This window comes from Bombina bombina, chromosome 3 (assembly GCF_027579735.1).
Source record: "Bombina bombina isolate aBomBom1 chromosome 3, aBomBom1.pri, whole genome shotgun sequence".
Classification (NCBI taxonomy): Eukaryota; Metazoa; Chordata; class Amphibia; order Anura; family Bombinatoridae; genus Bombina; species Bombina bombina.
The window spans coordinates 759,337,395-759,359,169 of record NC_069501.1 but is presented as its reverse complement, the minus strand read 5'-3'; positions in this window follow the sequence as shown (position 1 = coordinate 759,359,169).

Genomic DNA, 21,775 nt, shown 5'->3' with positions numbered 1-21,775 from the left:
TCCGCTGTTTTTATGAACTTGGAGCTGCAGATCGGAAAGATAAGGCCTAGGGCGGCGGCCCACTATTAAGCCACAACTCCCCCCCCGGCTTCTCCGGGTTACCAGTGCTGGCAGATATTATCTGCCTTACTGAAAGCTACACTCACAATACCGGACAAAACAATCTCTTACTAACAAGATCACAGACCAACCACCAAGAAACTCTCAACTTTTATTCAATTGGAGGGGTTCAATATGGCGTCCGCATGGGAGATGAACTCACTGTCAGTATTGGATCAACGCTTTGCTAGAATAGAGCACCTGCTACTCAACCTATACCAAAAATCCCTGCCTAGGGCTTTTCTGGAGCATGCCGAACCATTTACACAGAGGACGCCTGAGGGGGACTATGAAATTGGCGCTGCAAATGTCAATAGCCAGACAGCGCAACCTGCCTTAAGGAAAGCGCATTTTCCCCCACACAGACTTCCCACTGAACCTGAGGCATGGGGACCGGGTACAAGCACCCAGGAAGATCTGGTTACATACCCCTCAGAGCGTTTGAATATCTCAGTACCGAGCGTTGCAGCGCTGCCCAGCCCCAGGAAATAGCATACAGTAACTCGGGTTACTTCTACAGGAAGCAGCGGCACATCGGAGGTCACAGCCGAACTAGAGTCTCACTACTTAATTGGCACAGCTTACCCCCAGGCTACAGATGATACACTCGGGACAATGACAACCTTTGTGATAGAAGCGACTCTGGCCCCCTTTATTAACGCACGCAACCATGTTTTCTCAGAGGGGATCACTTTAAGAAGCCAGCTGGACTTTCTTGTGGATACCGCTCCTGGGACAAGACGCATATCTAACACTGTAAGTTGTACTGATACCCTGCTTATGGGACTATGCTGCGGAGAGATCAGGAAGTTGGGGACCCCCCATTCATATTGGCTTAATGTCCCTATCGTATTAATTTATGCCGCACGGTCAAATGACAAGGAGGGCATAAGATAACAGAATGAACTCAGACTGACATTTTTTTTAATTTTTTTTATTTATCTTTTTATTGAGGTTCTGGAGAAGTCATACATGAAATAAACAAAAAAACAAAACACAATGTCATGAAATACAAGAACAATATTAAGTAACACAGGACTTTTCTGAGATTACAATGCTAGGGCTTAATATACCATGGTAATGACTACCAGTCTACTAGCCTCCCGGATGACACAAGAGGCCACTCATGGGCCTCATCAATACATATAAAACCCTAGAAAGGGGCTATATCTAGGAGAGAGACCACTTTTGGATCTCTGCATGAGAACCTCTCTTATATATGTTTAATAAAGACTCATGTAGAAATACAGGGAAATGTGTTATAAAACCAGAAAGAAAAAAATGAATTTTAGATTCAAATATAACAGGGTGGTATAGAACACGGTTATATAATATGGCTAGAGTTCTGCCATTTGTGTCACTTTAGTAGGAGATTTGCAACAGATATGGTTTTAGCAAGTAGAGCTGCGCTCAGGTCTTAAAATTGTAATTATGAGATAATATGACACAGGGGGGAGCCCTTACTATTATGATAAGGGATAGGAATATATTTAGTGTCTACTTGGAAACTTTAAAATGGAATATAGCGGAATATGAACAGTAGGTTAAATAGATATTATAAACTGTAACCTGACCATTCATGAGGATAATATGGGTTTGTCTAGATGAAAATTTCAGCAATGGCAGTTGTGAGTACTAAAACAGTGAGGTTAGAGGGAGTCGCTCCGCCATCTCGGCCGCCGACAACAGAGCACCCTCTCACCTTGAGGAGCTAAAGTAAATAAACATGTATAGCCTAATAATTTCGCTATGGCATAGATTATGGTTGGGGGAGATTATTATTTATATCTACAGCCACAGAGGTGGGTAGTAAATAGACACAGATAAGAGGAGCTTTATGTAGCAATGGATGGATTGAAGGTATGGCTGTGAACAGCAACAAGGCCCCTTAAATTACATAGGTCCATACAGTTTAAAACCAACCAAGTGACCAATAAAATTTAGTGCTATACACCTGCAAGACTCCCCACTAGTCATGTAGAGAATGTTGTGGAGCAATATGCTAGTGTAAGACAACAAGGTGGATATTTCACAACAAAAGATGTATTGAGCAACAAAAAACACCAGAGTCAAAATGACACATAAACATTATCGGCACGAAAAGCATGCCATTAGACCACAACAAGTAACTAGTGATTAGACAGTATCTTAAGCATCGTTCAACTGTGTGGGCACCGGTATAAGACTATCACATTAGGGCCTCATGGAAAGCTAAGAGTATTATATATACAAATAAATAAGTACTGATAAACATTTAGCATACCATCGTGTGGTGTTATAGAATGCGGGGCAGTTTATGCGCAATAGTAAAAGATCTTAATGCGATCCCACACAACATAAAGGCATATATAAAACTATAACCAGAGGATCACAATCACAGTCTCACAACAAGCTGTTACAGTTCAAGCATGAAAGTCCCACATGATATAGTGAACAGTGTCAGTGTCCCAGCTTATTATGCGGTTACCGGCTCTGTATTGCCTCCACTCCGGCTACATCAGTCTCAAGGAGCAATCCGGTGCGGTCCGCCAGGATCCCAGCTTAAGTCCAGCAGAGTTGTCAGGGACCCCCTGGGGATACACTTCACAAGTAGCTGCGGCGAGGTATAGGTTGACCAGAATGCATTAGCCTCTGCTTCTGTCGGCGGGTATGCAATTTGCATCTGAATGAGAATAGGGCTCCGTCCAACTCCTCTAGGTGATACCACATGTAGGTCTCGTTTCAGGATGTTCCTCGGTTGAGCTAGAGTTGGAGCAAGTCTCATAATTTCAGCCTCCCGAGCTAAGGACAAAGCAGTGGAGGTCCCCGTGCAACTCCCCACGTGTTCCGCCACTTCTGCAGACCCTGCATTAACTTTTCCCTTGAAGGTACCGGAGGCGAGTGGCGTGCGCTGGGGCCCCAGAACGCCACCACCCCCCCCTTCCACAAAGACAGGCTCAGGTCTAGGCAACTGTAGGTCCGGGCTATTGCTGTAGCCATTTAATGAGCAGTTCAGTGCGGCTGTTAGAGCAGCGGGGTGATCAGCAAGCAAATCGCGCAGCTCTTCCCAAAAATAAAAGGGTATCTCCATACTAGGTGTATAGTAGTAATCCTTAGGCAGGCAGATGAAACACTGTGGTTTTTGCACTTTCTGGCAATTAGCACTTTGTGCTACCTAACGACAAGGCCCGAAGTGCCTCGCCGGGGGGTGTTGAAAAAGGCCTCAACCTTCTATTTGGCTCCGGGCACTCAAAACTGCATGTACCAAGTTAATTTTAGGCTCATCAGGTGCAGGTTCTTAAGTGAGTTGAAGATCTGTCTAGGAAGCTAATGTATGAGCTATTTGGTGATTTTTTTCGGTCAAAAATAGGCAGAATGCAGGAGCAGTGTGGAAATATGCAGCCTATCATGGCTGCCACCCGGAAGTTCCCCCCCTCAGACTGCCATTTTGCCCTCTCTCTCCCACTGCACTTTCAAATGTTTTTTTTTTTTGACAGTCTGTATTTTAATACTTATGTAGGGTTTGAGGGGGCATGATAAGATTAGTTCTAACTTGGGGAACAATGGTTAAAAGGTATAGTTGTGTGTTTACTGACATAATGTTCACAATACGTTAATCAGTGTCTTATCTCTTGACTAGAGCTTAACATATACCCATAGACACATGTAACAGACCTGCGTCTCTCTAAAAGACTCAATATGCGATAATTTCAGCCTCATCCCTCAACTGATTTTAGTTTTAGTTTTGATAAACATTCTCCTCTATACAAATAATTCTTTACATTAGCCGGTCATGTTTACTTAGCAAATAAGAATGCAGGCACTTTCATCAAATTAGATTCCTGGTTTGCAGCTTTTGACTCTGTTATAGTTATAAATATATTTCCCACCCTAAGTTACACTTGATCCTCTCAATAGGGAACACACCTCACAATCTTGGTACCTCTAGTCCATCTATACTCAGTAAGTTCTGTGATGGGAACCGGTGTTCTTTGTTATGTTTACTTTTCTTTCTATTGTTTTATTCTATATAATGACCCTTTGCTTAACATAATAAATGCAACTCAAAGGTCCAAGAGTGACCGAGATAAATTAAAAAGGGGAAAATGGGGTCTAGCATATAGTTAGTACAGTTATGCTTTCTTCAGCCATTTTAAGGATTTTGTTATGTGATGGTAACTCATATGATAATGTAAAGAATGTTTATCTTTTTATCTGTACCGTCTTCAAAAACTAAATAAAGCTCTTTTGAACCCCAAAAAAAAAAAAAAAATACATGTGGATTCGAATTGTAATGAGCAATAGTGTAAAATTGACCATCACTTTAAGAGTTTTATGGGCTAACGCCGTAACATAAAACTCTTAACTAAAGTGATAAAAAGTACACTAACACCCATAAACTACCTATTAACCCCTAAACCGAGCCCCCCCCCCACACCACAAACACTTAAATAAATGTTTTAACCCCTAAGCTGCCGACCGGACATCGCCGCCACTTTGATAAATATATTAACCCCTAAACCGCCGCACTCCTGCTTCGCAAAAACTAGTTACATTTTATTAACCCCTAATCTGCCGTCCCTAACATCGTCAACACCTACCTACATGTATTAACCCCTAATCTGCCGCCCCCCAACGTCGCTGCTACTATATTACATTTATTAACCCCTAAACCTAAGTCTAACCTTAAGTCTAACTCCCCTAACTTAAATATAATTTAAATAAAATGAAATAAAATTACTACAATTAAATAAATGATTCCTATTTAAAAATAAATACTTAGCTATAAAATAAACCCTAAGATAGCTACAATATAACTAATAGTTACATTGTAGCTAGCTTAGATTTTTTTTTATTTTACAGGCAACTTTTTATTTTTTTTAACTAGGTACAATAGTTATTAAATAGTTATTAACTATTTAATAACTACCTAGCTAAAATAAAAACAAAAGTACCTGTAAAATAAATCCTAACCTAAATTACAATTACACCTAATACTACACTATAATTAAATTAATTTACTAAATTACCTACAATTAACTACAATTAAATAAAATAAACTAAAGTACGAAACCCCCCCACTAAATTACAGAAAAAATAAAATAATTACAACACAATACAATACCCCCCAACATTAAAACCCACCACCCACACACCCAACCCTACTCTAAAACCCACCCAATCCCCCCTTAATAAAATCTACCACTAACCCCTTGAAGATCACCCTACCGTGAGACGTCTTCACCCAGCTGGGCACAAGTGGTCCTCCAGAGGGGCAGAAGTCTTCATCTGATCCGGGCAGAAGAGGACCTCCAGACGGGCAAAAGTCTTCATCCAGGTGGCATCTTCTATCTTCATCCATCCGGAACGGGTCCATCTTGAAGCCAGCCGATGACGAGCATCCATCCAGACCGACGACTACACGATGAATGACGGTTCCTTTAAATGACGTCATCCAAGATGGCATCCCTTGAATTCTGATTGGCTGATAGAATTCTATCAGCCAATCGGAATTAAGATTGGAACAGCCAATAGAATGCGAGCTCAATCCTATTGGCTGATTGGATCAGCCAATAGGATTGAACTTCAATCCTATTGGCTGATTGCATCAGTCAATACGATTTTTCCTACCTTAATTCCGATTGGCTGATAGAATCCTATCAGCCAATCGGAATTCAAGGGATGCCATCTTGGATGATGTAATTTAAAGGAACCATCATTCGTCATGTAGTCGTCGGTCTGGATGGATGCTCCGCGTTGGCTGGCTTCAAGATGGACCCGCTCTGCTCCAGATGGATGAAGATAGAAGATGCCGTCTGGATAAAAGACTTCTGCCCGTCTGGAGGTCCTCTTCTGCCCGGATCAGATGAAGACTTCTGCCCCTCTGGAGGACCACTTGTGCCCGGCTGAGTGAAGACGTCTCACGGTAGGGTGTTCTTCAAGGGGTTAGTGTTAGGTTTTATTAAGGGGGTATTGGGTGGGTTTTAGAGTAGGGTTGGGTGTGTGGGTGGTGGGTTTTAATGTTGGGGGGTATTGTATTTTGTTTTCCAGGTAAAAGAGCTGATTACTTTGGGGCAATGCCCCGCAAAAGGCCCTTTTAAGGGCTATTTGTAATTTAGTATAGGGTAGGGATTTTTTTTATTTTGGGGGGCTTTTTTATTTTATTAGGGGGATTAGATTAGGTGTAATTAGTTTTAAATTCTTGTAATTATTTTATTTTTTCTGTAATTTAGTGTTTTTTTTTCCCTGTACTTTAGTTTATTTTATTTAATTGTAGTTAATTGTAGGTCATTTAGTAAATTAATGTAATTATAGCGTAGTGTTAGGTGTAATTGTAACTTAGGTTAGGGTTTATTTATTTTTATTTTTTTTCACTTCTAATCCCCTTTAATTTTCCATATTTTAAATGAAAATCAGAAAGCTCAAGGTTAGGGTTTATTTTACAGGTAAATTTGTATTTATTTTAACTAGGAAGTTATTAAATAGTTAATAACTATTTAATAACTATTGTACCTAGGTAAAATAAATACAAAGTTGCCTGTAAAATAAAAATAAACCCTGAGATAGCTACAATGTAACTATTAGTTATATTGTAGCTATCTTAGGGTTTATTTTATAGGTAAGTATTTAGTTTTAAATAGGAATTATTTATTTAATTGTAGTAATTTTTTTCCGATGTATTTAAATTATATTTAAGTTAGGTGGGGTTAGGGTTAGACTTAGGTTTAGGGGTTAATAACTTTATTATAGTGGCAGCGACATTGGCGACGGCAGATTAGGGGTTAATAAATTTAGTTAGGTGGGGGCGACATTGGGGGTGGCAGAGTAGGGGTTAATAAATAAAAAGTAGGTGTCGGCGATGTTGGGTGCAGCAGATTAGAGGTTCATAGGGATAATGTAGGTGGCGGCGGTGTCCGGAGTGGCAGATTAGGGGTTAATCAATATAATGCAGGTGTCGGCGATGTCGGGGGGCGGCAGATTGGCGACGGCAGATTAGGGGTTAATAAATTTAGTTAGGTTGGGGCGACATTGGGGTCGGCAGAGTAGGGGTTAATAAATAAAAAGTAGGTGTCGGCGATGTTGGGTGCAGCAGATTAGAGGTTCATAGGGATAATGTAGGTGGCGGCGGTGTCCGGAGTGGCAGATTAGGGGTTAATCAATATAATGCAGGTGTCGGCGATGTCGGGGGCGGCAGATTAGGGGTTAATAAGTGTAATATTAGGGGTGTTTAGACTCTGGGTTCATGTTAGGGTGTTAGGTGTAGACATAACTTTTGTTTCCCATAGGAATCAATGGGCTGCGTTAGAAGCTGAATGCTGCTTTTTTGCAGGTGTTAGGTTTTTTTTCAGTCGATTCTGCCCCATTGATTCCTATGGGGAAATCGTGCACAAGCACGTTTTGCCAGCTCACCGCTACCGTAAGCAACGCTAGTATTGAGGTGAGATGTGGAGCTAAATTTTGCTCTATGCTCACTTTTTTGTGGCTAACGCCGGTTTTAAAAAAAAACGTAATACCAGTGTTGTCTTAAGTGAGTGGTGAGAAAAAACTGCTCGTTAGCAATGCACCCCTGTTACCGCAAAACTCGTAATCTCGGTGTATATGCTCTATTTGAATCATGAAAGAAAAATTTGGGGTTTCATGTCCCTTTAATGTATACAACACATACTGCTCATTCAGGTATTATACGCATATAAAGATTTGTTCTCATCTCCCTGTTAAGCACAGCACCATCCCATTTGTATTTCAAATATTGAGGAATACCTATTTTCTGTGACATCTTTAAATGCGTGCCAGGCTTTCAGGCCCTGATGATCAAAAGTGCTATGAGGCGGCGAAATATTCCAAAGGATCCGCCGCTATGTCAAGTGATCCTGTCAAAACATTCCAAGCTCCCGACATAGCAGCATCGCTGAGAGGCATTTACTATACATGCCATTGGTCGGCGATGCTGGCTATAGATAGCACCCAGCATCGCTGTCTATATTGGTGATGTATAATAAAGGATTCCTGGAAATATAACTGCCAAGCCAAACCACTAATGCTAATACCCCTAAACCGAAGTTCCCCCACGATTGCAAACTAAAACTACATTAATAAATATCTAAACCGCCACATACCCACTGCAAATACCTATCCTCTTGATCCCTAAACCGCTACATACCCACCGCAAGTACCTATCCTATTAACCCCTATACCGCCACATACCTACCGCAAGTACCTATTGTTACAGAAGCATTAGTTATTTTGTTGTGAAGAGCTTATTTCCCAGCAGCAATGCCTGAACCAGCAAGCCAGCGCCTAAGAAGGGCTCCAAGAAAACCGTAACAAGTTTCATTTCATAAAGAGTTAACTCTTTTTTTTCAGCTTTTAGAAACTATTGTCTAATCACCTCTGGAGCCAGACTGCTAATTGATAAGATGAACTTGTAAACTTGTTATCTTAAGTACTGTAATCCTATTGTGGCCTGTCAAAGGACAGTGCTCTCTATCTAAATGTTTGATGGGGGATTTTGTGCTTCCCCCCCTCTCCCCCTGGGAGTGCCCTGTGTGCATGTAACCTTAATAAAAAGCAGGCTGGGCATCCCAGTCCTGAGTTCTTGTTTTGACCCTCAATCGCAGCGTTGACTCGTTTTTGTGGGCAGAAGGGTATCCTAGCTGTACTGCAGCTAAGGGAGATTATTCTATATTTGCGAGACTCATATAGAATACTATGGAAAGCAGCTTCTCCCCTCTTTAGCAATAGGGATCCAGGCTACTAAGCGGTCCATCTCTCAGCGAGACTAAGGGTAACCGTAACATTTGGCGGCAGCGGCGGGATTTTCCTGGATTTCCTAGGAGAGGTACAGAACGGATGGAGAGCGCTTACGAAAAATTGAAGCGTACAACCCTAAAGGATTTACTTGAAAGCAGAGGGGGGTACGCCAGCAACCGGCCGAGGAGAGAGCTGATCGCAGAATTGACCGAACTGGATCAGAGCTTCACAATGGCGGAAACACCGACCACGATTAGTGACGAAAAAACCAGGATTGTTCGGGAAAGGCTCTCATTATACGGGCCGAACCCCTCCATGGAATTGGTACAGCAGTTGATGGCGGAGGCGGACGAGGATATACGAGAGACTCGAGCCCACGAACTCAACCTAGCGAACGCACACCGCAATGCTGAAACCCCGCAGGTAATCATCCCTGTCGAAAATGCTGGGAGGCCCAAGATACCCTATGCGGCATTTCGACCCTTCCTAGAGAGCGAGACAGGGATTGATGAATATTTGGCGGACTTCGAAAGGCAATGTGCCCTGCACCAGATTCCCAACAGAGAGTGGCCCACGATATTGTCTGGGAAACTATCCGGGCGAGCCCTGGAAGCCTTTCGTACTCTGGGTGCTGAGGAAGTGACACAGTATGAGCTAGTTAAGGAGACACTGTTGCGACGGTACGCTGTAACTCCGGACACGTATCGCCGACAGTTTCGGGGCACGGAAAAGAAGCCTAACGATACCCATATGGAATGGGCGCACCGAATGCGGAGAGCGGCAAATCACTGGCTGAGCGGAAGTAAAGCGGTGACTGGGGAGGAAATTTTACAATTGTTTCTCTTAGAACATTTTTATAATGGCATGGAACAGCAAGGGAAGGAATGGCTGCGAGACAGGCGGCCTTCTACCTTAGAAGAAGCAGCCAAATTGGCCGATGAACATTATGACTCCCGTCTTCACGAACCCATGAACTACCGAGCTCCAGCACGGGTCGAACCCAGAGAGGTTTACCGTGCACCCCCTCGTGCTGAATTCCGAGCCCCGGTGCCCACAGGGCCCATCCGACACTCAGGACCACCCAATAACAGCTCTGAGCGTCCCAGACCGACTTGCCACCGATGCAAGCAACCAGGGCATTTCATGGCTAGCTGCCCCCTTAATACGCACCAGACACCCAGGAATTACAATTACCCCTCTGGGTCCTATCGTCCGGCCCGGGCCCTCTGTGTTAACCAAGAGGCCCCTATGGAGGGATATGTGGGGCCGCTTCACGAGGCAGACCCTGTATATGCTGCCTCAGATAACCGCCAGCACCATCGGCAGAGGGTATGGCTCGAGGGGCGATCTACCGAGGGATTGCGAGACACAGGGGCTACTATCACGCTGGTACAGAGTCATTTGGTGCCAGAGCACAAGCGATCCGGACAGACTGTGGCCGTTAGAGTGGCGGGGGGGGATGTGTACAAAATTCCAACAGCTAAAGTGCATCTTGATTGGGGAGCGGGAAAGGGGGCTGTGAACGTGGGCCTAATGGATAATTTACCTGCCGAAGTACTACTGGGCAACGATTTGGGCCCCATGACTTCTGCCTATGCTCCAGTATGCAACAACGAGGCGGACCCAGTGACTACACGGGCCCAAGCCCGGACGGAGCGAGAGCTTTCACCAGTGCGGGAGACACAGGTAAGACCTACCCCGACCTTGCCTGACAGGTTAGGCCCCATACCCTGGGACACCCCAGATGCTTTCGAGGCAGAGTCTAAGACTGACCCGACCTTACAAAAGTACCGGGAACGAGCAGAGACCGGAGGGGGCGGGGCAGATAACGAAACATTCTTATGGGAAAAAGGGAAACTATACCGCTGGACAGAGAAAAGGGGACAGCGTAGGCGACAGCTGGTAGTGCCCCACAAATACCGTCAAGAAATCCTCAAAATAGGCCACGACATCCCCTTAGCAGGCCACCTAGCCGTTACCCGTACCCTACACCGCATTACTCACACGTTCTTTTGGCCAGGGGTGCACGCTGACGTTAGAACTTACTGTAACACCTGCGATGTGTGTCAACGAGTAGGAAGGCGAGGCGATCACCCTAAAGCCCAGCTAGTAAATATGCCCATTGTAGAGGAACCCTTCAGCCGGGTTGCTATTGACCTAGTGGGACCACTGGCTACCCCTAGTCCCTCCGGTAAGCGATACATTCTTACCGTAGTGGACTACGCTACCAGGTACCCAGAGGCTGTCGCCCTATCCAACATACAAGCGGATACGGTAGCGAATGCACTAGTACAGGTGTTCTCCCGGGTAGGATTTCCAAAAGAAATCCTATCCGACCGAGGCACCCAATTTACGGCTGAATTGACCCAACAACTCTGGCAGGTTTGCAAAATTAAGTCCCTCCTAAGCTCCCCATACCACCCCCAGACGAACGGGCTGTGTGAGAGGTTCAATGGGACCCTCAAGCAAATGCTCAAGACGTTCACTCAGGAATACCGAGACTGGGAACGCTTCCTGCCGCACCTCCTATTTGCTTATCGGGAGGTACCCCAGGAAACGACAGGGTTCTCTCCCTTCGAGTTGCTCTACGGAAGAAAGGTACGGGGACCCCTAAACCTGATCCGGGAGCACTGGGAGGGAGAGATGGAGGCTGACGGTGTCCCAATTGTGCCATACGTGCTGGAACTCAGGGACCGAATGGAGCAATTAGCCAAATCCGTGCGGGCTAATCTCCAGTTGGCCCAGAGAAGACAGAAAGTATGGTACGATCGGGGGGCCCGAAAGAGAATCTTCACCATAGGACAAAAGGTGTTAGTACTTAAGCCGGTGAAGACAGACAAATTGCAGGCGTCCTGGCAGGGTCCCTACCAGATCGTAGAGAAAAGGGGAGACACCACTTATGTGATAGCTAGCTGCCACGACAACAATCTTAGAAAGACATTCCATGTAAACATGCTCAAGGAATATTTTGAGCGACCAGAGAACGTGACGGCCGTATGTTGTTCCCCTCAGGAAGACCCCGACAGTTTACCCATTCCAGACCTATTAGAAAAGAGCCTCCCCACAGGTATAGTGGCGCAGGTTCAGATAGGGGACCGACTTAGCCCCACTGAAAGGGAGCAGCTCAACCAACTCCTCCAGTCCAAACACCTCACCTTCTCCCCGAAGCCAGGGTACACTACTTTAACCACCCACCAGGTAGATACTCCGGGACAAGCTCCCTTGCGCCAGGCTCCGTACCGAATCCCCGAAGCAGTTAGGACAGGAATGAAGAAGGAGATCGATGAGATGCTCCAGCTCAGGGTAATTGAGCCCTCCGATAGTCCCTGGGCCTCCCCAGTTGTCTTGGTGCCCAAGAAAGATGGGACCACCCGGTTCTGCGTAGACTATCGGAGGCTCAATGAAAATACCGTGACGGACACTTACCCTATGCCCAGGGTAGACGAGCTACTCGATCGTATAGCCAGGGGAAATTACCTGACCACTATTGACCTCTGCAAAGGTTACTGGCAGATTCCCCTGGCCCCGGAGGCTATCCCCAAGTCGGCATTCGTCACCCCATTCGGCTTATATCAGTTTAGGGTAATGCCGTTTGGGATGAAGAATGCCCCAGCTACATTCCAGCGCTTGGTGGATAGGCTCCTGGATGGCTTCCAGAGTTTTGCTTGCGCCTACCTGGACGACATAGCGATCCACAGTGAGTCCTGGGAGGACCACTTAGCTCATGTGGGAATGGTTCTGGATCAGATCCGGGCTGCTGGCCTGACTCTGAAGCCAGAAAAATGCCACTTTGGGATGGCCGAGGTACAGTACCTGGGTCACCGGGTGGGGTGTGGAAAGCAGCGACCAGAGCCGGCCAAAATAGAAGCTGTCGCCAATTGGCCCACCCCCATCACTAAGACTCAGGTCCTAGCCTTCCTGGGCACGGCAGGGTACTATAGACGGTTCGTACCAGACTACAGCACACTTGCCAAACCCCTGACTGACTTGACCAAAAAGAACTTACCTCGACAGGTCCTGTGGTCTCCCCACTGTGAAACAGCTTTCCAGGCTCTCAAAAATGCTCTAATTAACGCTCCTGTCTTGGCGGCCCCAGCCCTTAACAAACGTTTTATCGTCCATACAGATGCTTCCATGTTCGGGCTGGGAGCTGTCCTCAGCCAAGTAGGCGAAGATGGAGGGGAGCATCCAGTTGCCTACATCAGCCGGAAGCTCCTGCCCCGCGAAGTCAGCTATGCAGCGGTCGAAAAGGAGTGTTTGGCTTTGGTGTGGGCATTAAAGAAATTGACTCCCTATTTATATGGTCAGGAGTTCACTCTGGTCACCGACCATAACCCGTTGGTGTGGCTGAACCGGGTCTCTGGAGATAACGGCAGGCTATTACGTTGGAGCTTATCGTTGCAAACCTTCAATTTCACCATTACTTACAGACCTGGGAAACAGAATGGCAACGCCGACGGGTTGTCCAGACAAACCGACCTCAGCCCCGCATAACCAGCGGTCTGGACAGCCTTAGTCTGCCCCGAAAAGGGGTCAGACCGTGTCTGCCAGAGTGTTCCACAGAAAGGGAGCAATGTTACAGAAGCATTAGTTATTTTGTTGTGAAGAGCTTATTTCCCAGCAGCAATGCCTGAACCAGCAAGCCAGCGCCTAAGAAGGGCTCCAAGAAAACCGTAACAAGTTTCATTTCATAAAGAGTTAACTCTTTTTTTTCAGCTTTTAGAAACTATTGTCTAATCACCTCTGGAGCCAGACTGCTAATTGATAAGATGAACTTGTAAACTTGTTATCTTAAGTACTGTAATCCTATTGTGGCCTGTCAAAGGACAGTGCTCTCTATCTAAATGTTTGATGGGGGATTTTGTGCTTCCCCCCCTCTCCCCCTGGGAGTGCCCTGTGTGCATGTAACCTTAATAAAAAGCAGGCTGGGCATCCCAGTCCTGAGTTCTTGTTTTGACCCTCAATCGCAGCGTTGACTCGTTTTTGTGGGCAGAAGGGTATCCTAGCTGTACTGCAGCTAAGGGAGATTATTCTATATTTGCGAGACTCATATAGAATACTATGGAAAGCAGCTTCTCCCCTCTTTAGCAATAGGGATCCAGGCTACTAAGCGGTCCATCTCTCAGCGAGACTAAGGGTAACCGTAACACCTATCCTATTAACCCCTATACCACCACATACCCACTGCAAGTACTAAACTATTAACCCCTACCACCATACCTCAGACGCAAACTAACCTAACACCTAACCCCCATCTAAACTAAACCCCCTATGTTACAAAAAAATAAAAATAAATCCAAGTTACAAAAAAATAAAATTTAAACCTAAACCACCACAACTCCAATTAAAATGTAACCCAACTCTACCTAACCCTCCCTCTAAACTAACCCCCCTCTATACTAAACCCCCCTCTAAACTACAAAGTCGGATCAAGAGGAGCCGGATTTCCCATTGGTCAGTACAACTTTTGGAGTTAGGGCTTTTTTTGGGGTGGGATTTTATTTTTAATAATAGGCTCTTTTATTTTTACTTTTATTTTCTAGGATAGGTTTTTAGCTAAATTGTTATTTTGGGGGGTGGGATGTTACTGGTATTGTATATTGGTTTTTTTTTAAAATTGATTTTTTTAATGTAAAAGAGCTGATATCACTTTAGGGCAATGCCTTTTAAAGGCTATTATAATTTATTTTAGTGTTAGGGTTTAGGTTTTGGGTGGGTTTTTTATTTTATGGGGCATGTAGATCAGTGTTAGGTATAATGGTGGGTTTTGTTATTATTTTTTGTAACTCTTGTATTTCAAATATTGGGAATACTTGTTTAAGGGTGCTACCTTTTGTGAGGAATGGGGGGCTCTTTAATTGCAGTCCCCATTCCTCCCAAGGGGAGCACCCCCAAACAAGTGGTATCCCTAGGTGCCTCATCAAATTGCCAATAACATACTAAAAGGGCGACTTGATCCCCTGCACCCTGCTCGATTGGCATCTCTTTTAAGAATCGGTCTTCTGGGGCTCAATTCTGGTCCAGCGCTGAGTTCCAGGAGCCTGGCTAGGCCTGTGAGGTTTTGCCAGCCCTCCTGCAGTTGGTTGCCAGCGTTTTAGTGCAACTTTGTGACACATTATTTAAACTTTGATTATAACTTTAGTGACATAGCTTCATAGTTATAATGGGGAGATTTATTATTTAGTATAGTTTATTATAGTGAGTTATTTTTTGACAGTAGTAGTATGTGGGAGTTAGCTGGGGCGTTCCAGGGGTGTGTAGGTTAGGCGTGATGTAAGTGTAGGTGGTCAGGGGGAGTTAGCTGGGTGCTGCAGAGGGAGTGTAGGTTAACTATGATGTAGGTGGTCAGTGGGAAGTAGCGAGACGAATCAAGGTGAGTGTAGCTTCGGCTTGATGTAGATATAGGCGTTCAGGAGGAGTTAGCGGGGCGTGCTACTGGGAGTAGCCTGCTCTTTGATTCGGACACATCGACACAAGATTGATATGTTTGAATCAGTGAAGTGATGGTTGCGAGGAGGGTAGCTGCCGTGTTTGTCTCTCCAGCTATCAGCTGTCAAGACTACATCACCTGAGGTAGAGTAGGTGTAATTAAACTTAGGTCCCCACGGCAATATTTGGAGTGTGCCTACACAGAAACTATTTTTAGTTTCAGTGAGCACACTGTCTGTGCAGTGTAGGCACACTTCAAATACCGCCCCCCCTGGCCGCAGCAAATTGCCAACAATGAGATGTAGACGATGTGGGTTGTGACATCACTCTCCAATTGACTTCTATGGGAGAGACATCGCCGCTCGTCGGCATTGCTCAGACACACCCCATTTCTTGTAATATCTCGACAGACCATTGGACTGCGAGGCCAACGAGGCCAGTGAGGCAGTTTCTCTATATCGATGTTTTGAATATCGGGGCCTTAACCCTTTAAGGACACAGCTTTCTGTTTGCTCAATTGTTTTATGACGGAAAAATTCCGTCATATGTCCTTAAGAGGTTAAACTCCTGTGCTGTGCACAAATTGAATATGAATAGAGGCAGCGAGTCTCTTAGAATTAGACTTAGCACAAAAATGATTTGATTAACCAACTTTATTACATGCAGAGCCATTCTACAGCATATTTTATGGCCTCTAAATTTTATTATCTGAATAATGATTATTGCTAATTTTCCAGTTAATAATAACAGTAAAAAAAAACAAGTTTTTACAGTGTGTGTCAATTTTGATTTAAAAAAAAAACATATTTTGACCACTCATAGAATCCATACACTGAACAGAAAGTCCTTCTTAGATGTTTGTACACATAGAGGCCTATTTATCAAGCTGTCAACCACAAATATGCTGGAATTCCGCAGCGTAATTGTGGCGAGCCTGATTCGCCCTATTTATCAAAGCCTACAGACCGTCAAAAGTTAAAATTTGTGATGTAACATACGATCCGCCGGTCTCAGTCCGACACAGATCGATGCTTACATCATTACAGATGTTCCGAATACAAATTCGGCAATATCTGACAACTTTTGCAAGTTAACAAACTTCTAACAGGTATGCTCGCCACTATTCCGTCCCAGCGTACCTGGTTTTTAATCCGCCACCCTGGAGGCCTCGGATGCCATAGGAACCAATGGGAGTCTGAAAGCAGCAAAAGTTTATGTACGCTGCTGCCCGATATCCCATTGATTTCTATGGTAGAAAACAAATTATGTTTACACCTAACACCCTAACATAAGCCCAGAGACTAAATACCCCTAATCTGCCGCCCCCGACATCGCCACCACCTACATGATGTTATTAACGAGAAGGGAAGGAACCAGTGGCACTTCTAATAGGAGGAAGAGTAATAATTAACCCCTTGATTCAGAATATAATATGCAAACTTAGTTATATTATTCAGTGATAGGAGACTTGGGTGCAATGTAGTGGAGAGACTCTAAACAAATTGACAAGAGAGGTTGGACCAACCTATTCTTGAAAAAGACTATATAAACAATGATACTATCCTCTGAGGGAATATTGTGTAAAAAGTCAGACAAAAATTGCAGATAGGGCTAGAATTAGACACAATCTAATCAGTGTTATGGGCCAATACTTTATAGAATCGGATTTATGAGCAGGACTTCATGCAAATGATTTTTACACATCACTAGCTCCTACGATTATTTGTGGCCAAATGTTTTTTAACACACAGATAACTGGGGTACAACCCAGATTTTCCATTCATTTGGTACTTAACATACATTGACCAGTATTCACTTGGTGATCATATGTCCATAGCCCCTTTGCAATTTTAAGGTACTAATCCATTACATTTGTTACATTACCAGCAGCTCCTACGGGGAGCACTTATGGTTTCATTATATTAAATTGCAAGAGCTGTATATACTCTACCCCGCACTTATTTACTAAGGCCTAGATTTAGAGGTGGTTTTTACCGCCCTGGTGGAGAGCTGGTTTTTACCGCCCTCTGGTATTTCGAGTCAGTCATTAAAGGGTCTAACGTTCACTTTTCAGCCGCGACTTTTCCATACCGCAGATCCCCTTACGTCGATTGCTTATCCTATCTTTTCAATGGGATCTTTCTAACTCCTTTATTTAGAGTCGTGGCTGAAGTGAGCGTTAGAAATCTAACGACAAAACTCCAGCCGCAGAAAAAAGTCAGTAGTTAAGAGCTTTCTGGGCTAACGCCGGTTTATAAAGCTCTTAACTACTGTGCTCTAAAGTACACTAACACCCATAAACTACCTATGCACCCCTAAACCGAGGTCCCCCCACATCGCCGCCACTCGATTACATTTTTTTAACCCCTAATCTGCCGACCGCCACCTACGTTATCCTTATGTACCCCTAATCTGCTGCCCCTAACACCGCCGACCCCTATATTATATTTATTAACCCCTAACCTGCCCCCCACAACATCGCCGCCAGCTACCTACAATAATTAACCCCTAATCTGCCGACCGCCACCTACGTTATCCTTATGTACCCCTAATCTGCTGCCCCTAACACCGCCGACCCCTATATTATATTTATTAGCCCCTAATCTGCCCCCCTCAACGTCGCCTCCATCTGCCTACACTTATTAACCCCTAATCTGCCGAGCGGACCGCACCGCTATTATAATAAAGTTATTAACCCCTAATCCGCCTCACTAACCCTATAATAAATAGTATTAACCCCTAATCTGCCCTCCCTAACATCGCCGACACCTAACTTCAAACATTAACCCCTAATCTGCCGACTGAAGCTCACCGCTATTCTAATAAATGTATTAACCCCTAAAGCTAAGTCTAACCCTTACACTAACACCCCCCTAAGTTAAATATAATTTAAATCTAATGAAATAAATTAACTCTTATTAAATAAATTATTCCTATTTAAAGCTAAATACTTACCTGTAAAATAAATCCTAATATAGCTACAATATAAAGTATAATTATATTGTAGCTATTTTAGGATTTATATTTATTTTACAGGTAACTTTGTATTTATTTTAACCAGGTACAATAGCTATTAAATAGTTAAGAACTATTTAATAGCTAAAATAGTTAAAATAATTACAAAATTACCTGTAAAATAAATCCTAACCTAAGTTACAATTAAATCTAACACTACACTATCAATACATTAATTAAATACAATATCTACAAATAAATACAATGAAATAAACTAACTAAAGTGCAAAAAATAAAAAAGAACTAAGTTACAAAAAATAAAAAAATATTTACAAACATCAGAAAAATATTACAACAATTTTAAACTAATTACACCTACTCTAAGCCCCCTAATAAAATAACAAAGACCCCCAAAATAAAAAAATGCCCTACCCTATTCTAAATTACAAAAGTTCAAAGCTCTTTTACCTTACCAGCCCTGAACAGGGCCCTTTGCGGGGCATGCCCCAAAGAATTCAGCTCTTTTGCCTGTAAAAAAAACACATACAATACCCCCCCCCAACATTACAACCCACCACCCACATACCCCTAATCTAACCCAAACCCCCCTTAAATAAACCTAACACTAAGCCCCTGAAGATCTTCCTACCTTATCTTCACCATACCAGGTTCACCGATCGATCCAGAAGAGCTCCTCCGATGTCTTGATCCAAGCCCAAGAGGGGGGCTGAAGAGGTCCATGATCCGGCTGAAGTCTTCATCCAAGCGGGAGCTGAAGAGGTCCATGATCCAGCTGAAGTCTTCTATCAACGGCATCTTCAATCTTCTTTCTTCCGGATCCATGTTCATCCCACCGACGCTGAACATCCATCTTCACCGACGACTTCCCGACGAATGACGGTTCCTTTAAGGGACGTCATCCAAGATGGCGTCCCTCGAATTCCGATTGGCTGATAGGATTCTATCAGCCAATCAGAATTAAGGTAGGAAAATTCTGATTGGCTGATAGAATCAGCCAATCAGAATCAAGTTCAATCCTATTGGCTGATCCGATCAGCCAATCAGATTGAGCTCGCATTCTATTGGCTGATCGGAACAGCCAATAGAATGCGAGCTCAATCTGATTGGATGATTGAATCAGCCAATCGGATTGAACTTGATTCTGATTGGCTGATTCCATCAGCCAATCAGAATTTTCCTACCTTTATTCCGATTGGCTGATAGAATCCTATCAGCCAATCGGAATTCGAGGGACGCCATCTTGGATGACGTCCCTTAAAGGAACCGTCATTCGTCGGGAAGTCGTCGGTGAAGATGGATGTTCCGCGTCGGCGGGATGAACATGGATCCGGAAGAAAGAAGATTGAAGATGCCGTTGATAGAAGACTTCAGCCGGATCATGGACCTCTTCAGCTTCCGCTTGGATGAAGACTTCAGCCGGATCATGGACATCTTCAGCCCCCCGCTTGGGCTTGGATCAAGACATCGGAGGAGCTCTTCTGGATCGATCGGTGAACCTGGTATGGTGAAGATAAGGTAGGAAGATCTTCAGGGGCTTAGTGTTAGGTTTATTTAAGGGGGGTTTGGGTTAGATTAGGGGTATGTGGGTGGTGGGTTGTAATGTTGGGGGGGGGTATTGTATGTGTTTTTTTACAGGCAAAAGAGCTGAATTCTTTGGGGCATGCCTCGCAAAGGGCCCTGTTCAGGGCTGGTAAGGTAAAAGAGCTTTAAACTTTTGTAATTTAGAATAGGGTAGGGCATTTTTTTTTATTTTGGGGGTCTTTGTTATTTTATTAGGGGGCTTAGAGTAGGTGTAATTAGTTTAAAATTGTTGTAATATTTTTCTGATGTTTGTAAATATTTTTTTATTTTTTGTAACAGTTCTTTTTTATTTTTTGTACTTTAGTTAGTTTATTTCATTGTATTTATTTGTAGATATTGTATTTAATTAATGTATTGATAGTGTAGTGTTAGGTTTAATTGTAGGTAATTGTAGGTATTTTATTTAATTAATTTATTGATAGTGTAGTGTTAGGTTTAATTGTAACTTAGGTTAGGATTTATTTTACAGGTAATTTTGTAATTATTTTAACTATTTTGGCTATTAAATAGTTCTTAACTATTTAATAGCTATTGTACCTGGTTAAAATAAATACAAAGTTACCTGTAAAATAAATATAAATCCTAAAATAGCTATAATATAATTATAATTTATATTGTAGCTATATTAGGATTTATTTTACAGGTAAGTATTTAGCTTTAAATAGGAATAATTTATTTAATAAGAGTTAATTTATTTCGTTAGATTTAAATTATATTTAAGTTAGGGGGGTGTTAGTGTTAGGGTTAGACTTAGCTTTAGGGGTTAATACATTTATTAGAATAGCGGTGAGCTCCAGTTGGCAGATTAGGGGTTAATGTTTGAAGTTAGGTGTCGGCGATGTTAGGGAGGGCAGATTAGGGGTTAATACTATTTATTATAGGGTTAGTGAGGCGGATTAGGGGTTAATAACTTTATTATAATAGCGGTGCGGTGCGGTCCGCTCGGCAGATTAGGGGTTAATAAGTGTAGGCAGGTGGAGGCGATGTTGTGGGGGGCAGATTAGGGGTTAATAAATATAATATAGGGGTCGGCGGTGTTAGGGACAGCAGATTAGGGGTACATAGGGATAATGTAAGTAGCGGCGGTTTACGGAGCGGCAGATTAGGGGTTAATAATAATATGCAGGGGTCAGCAATAGCGGGGGCGGCAGAATAGGGGTTAATAAGTGTAAGGTTAGGGGTGTTTAGACTCGGGGTACATGTTAGAGTGTTAGGTGCAGACGTAGGAAGTGTTTCCCAATAGCAAACAATGGGGCTGCGTTAGGAGCTGAACGCGGCTTTTTTGCAGGTGTTAGTTTTTTTTTCAGCTCAAACAGCCCCATTGTTTTCTATGGGGGAATCGTGCACGAGCAAGTTTTTTAAGCTGGCCGCGTCCGTAAGCACCGCTGGTATCGAGAGTTGAAGTTGCGTTAAATATGCTATACGCTCCTTTTTTGGAGCCTAACGCAGCCATTCTGTGAACTCTCAATACCAGTGGTATTTAAAAGGTGCGGCCAGAAAAAAGCACGCGTAGCTAACGCACCCCTTTGGCCGCAGAACTCAAAATCTAGTCGGAAGTTTATTAATTCTTGGCTCCTAAGTGTGTTTTTAAGTGTGTTTTCCAATTTTAAATATGCTCTTAATAAAGGTTAAATTTTATGGTAACTTTAGATTGTGTCTAATTCCATCCCTATCTGCACTTTTTGTCTGACTTTTTACACAATATTCCCTCGGAGGATAGTATCATTGCTTTGTAACCCCGTGAGTGCAGTTTATGTAGTCTTTTTCAAGAATAGGTTGATCCAACCTCTCTTTTCAATTTGTTATGATGTTATTAACCCCTATCCCGCCGCTCCCCGACACTGCCGCAACTAAATAAATGTATTAGCCCCTATCCCGCTGCTCCCGGACCCCACCGCAACTAACTAAATGTTTTATCCCCTATCCCGCCGCTACCGGACCCCACCGCAACTAAATAAAT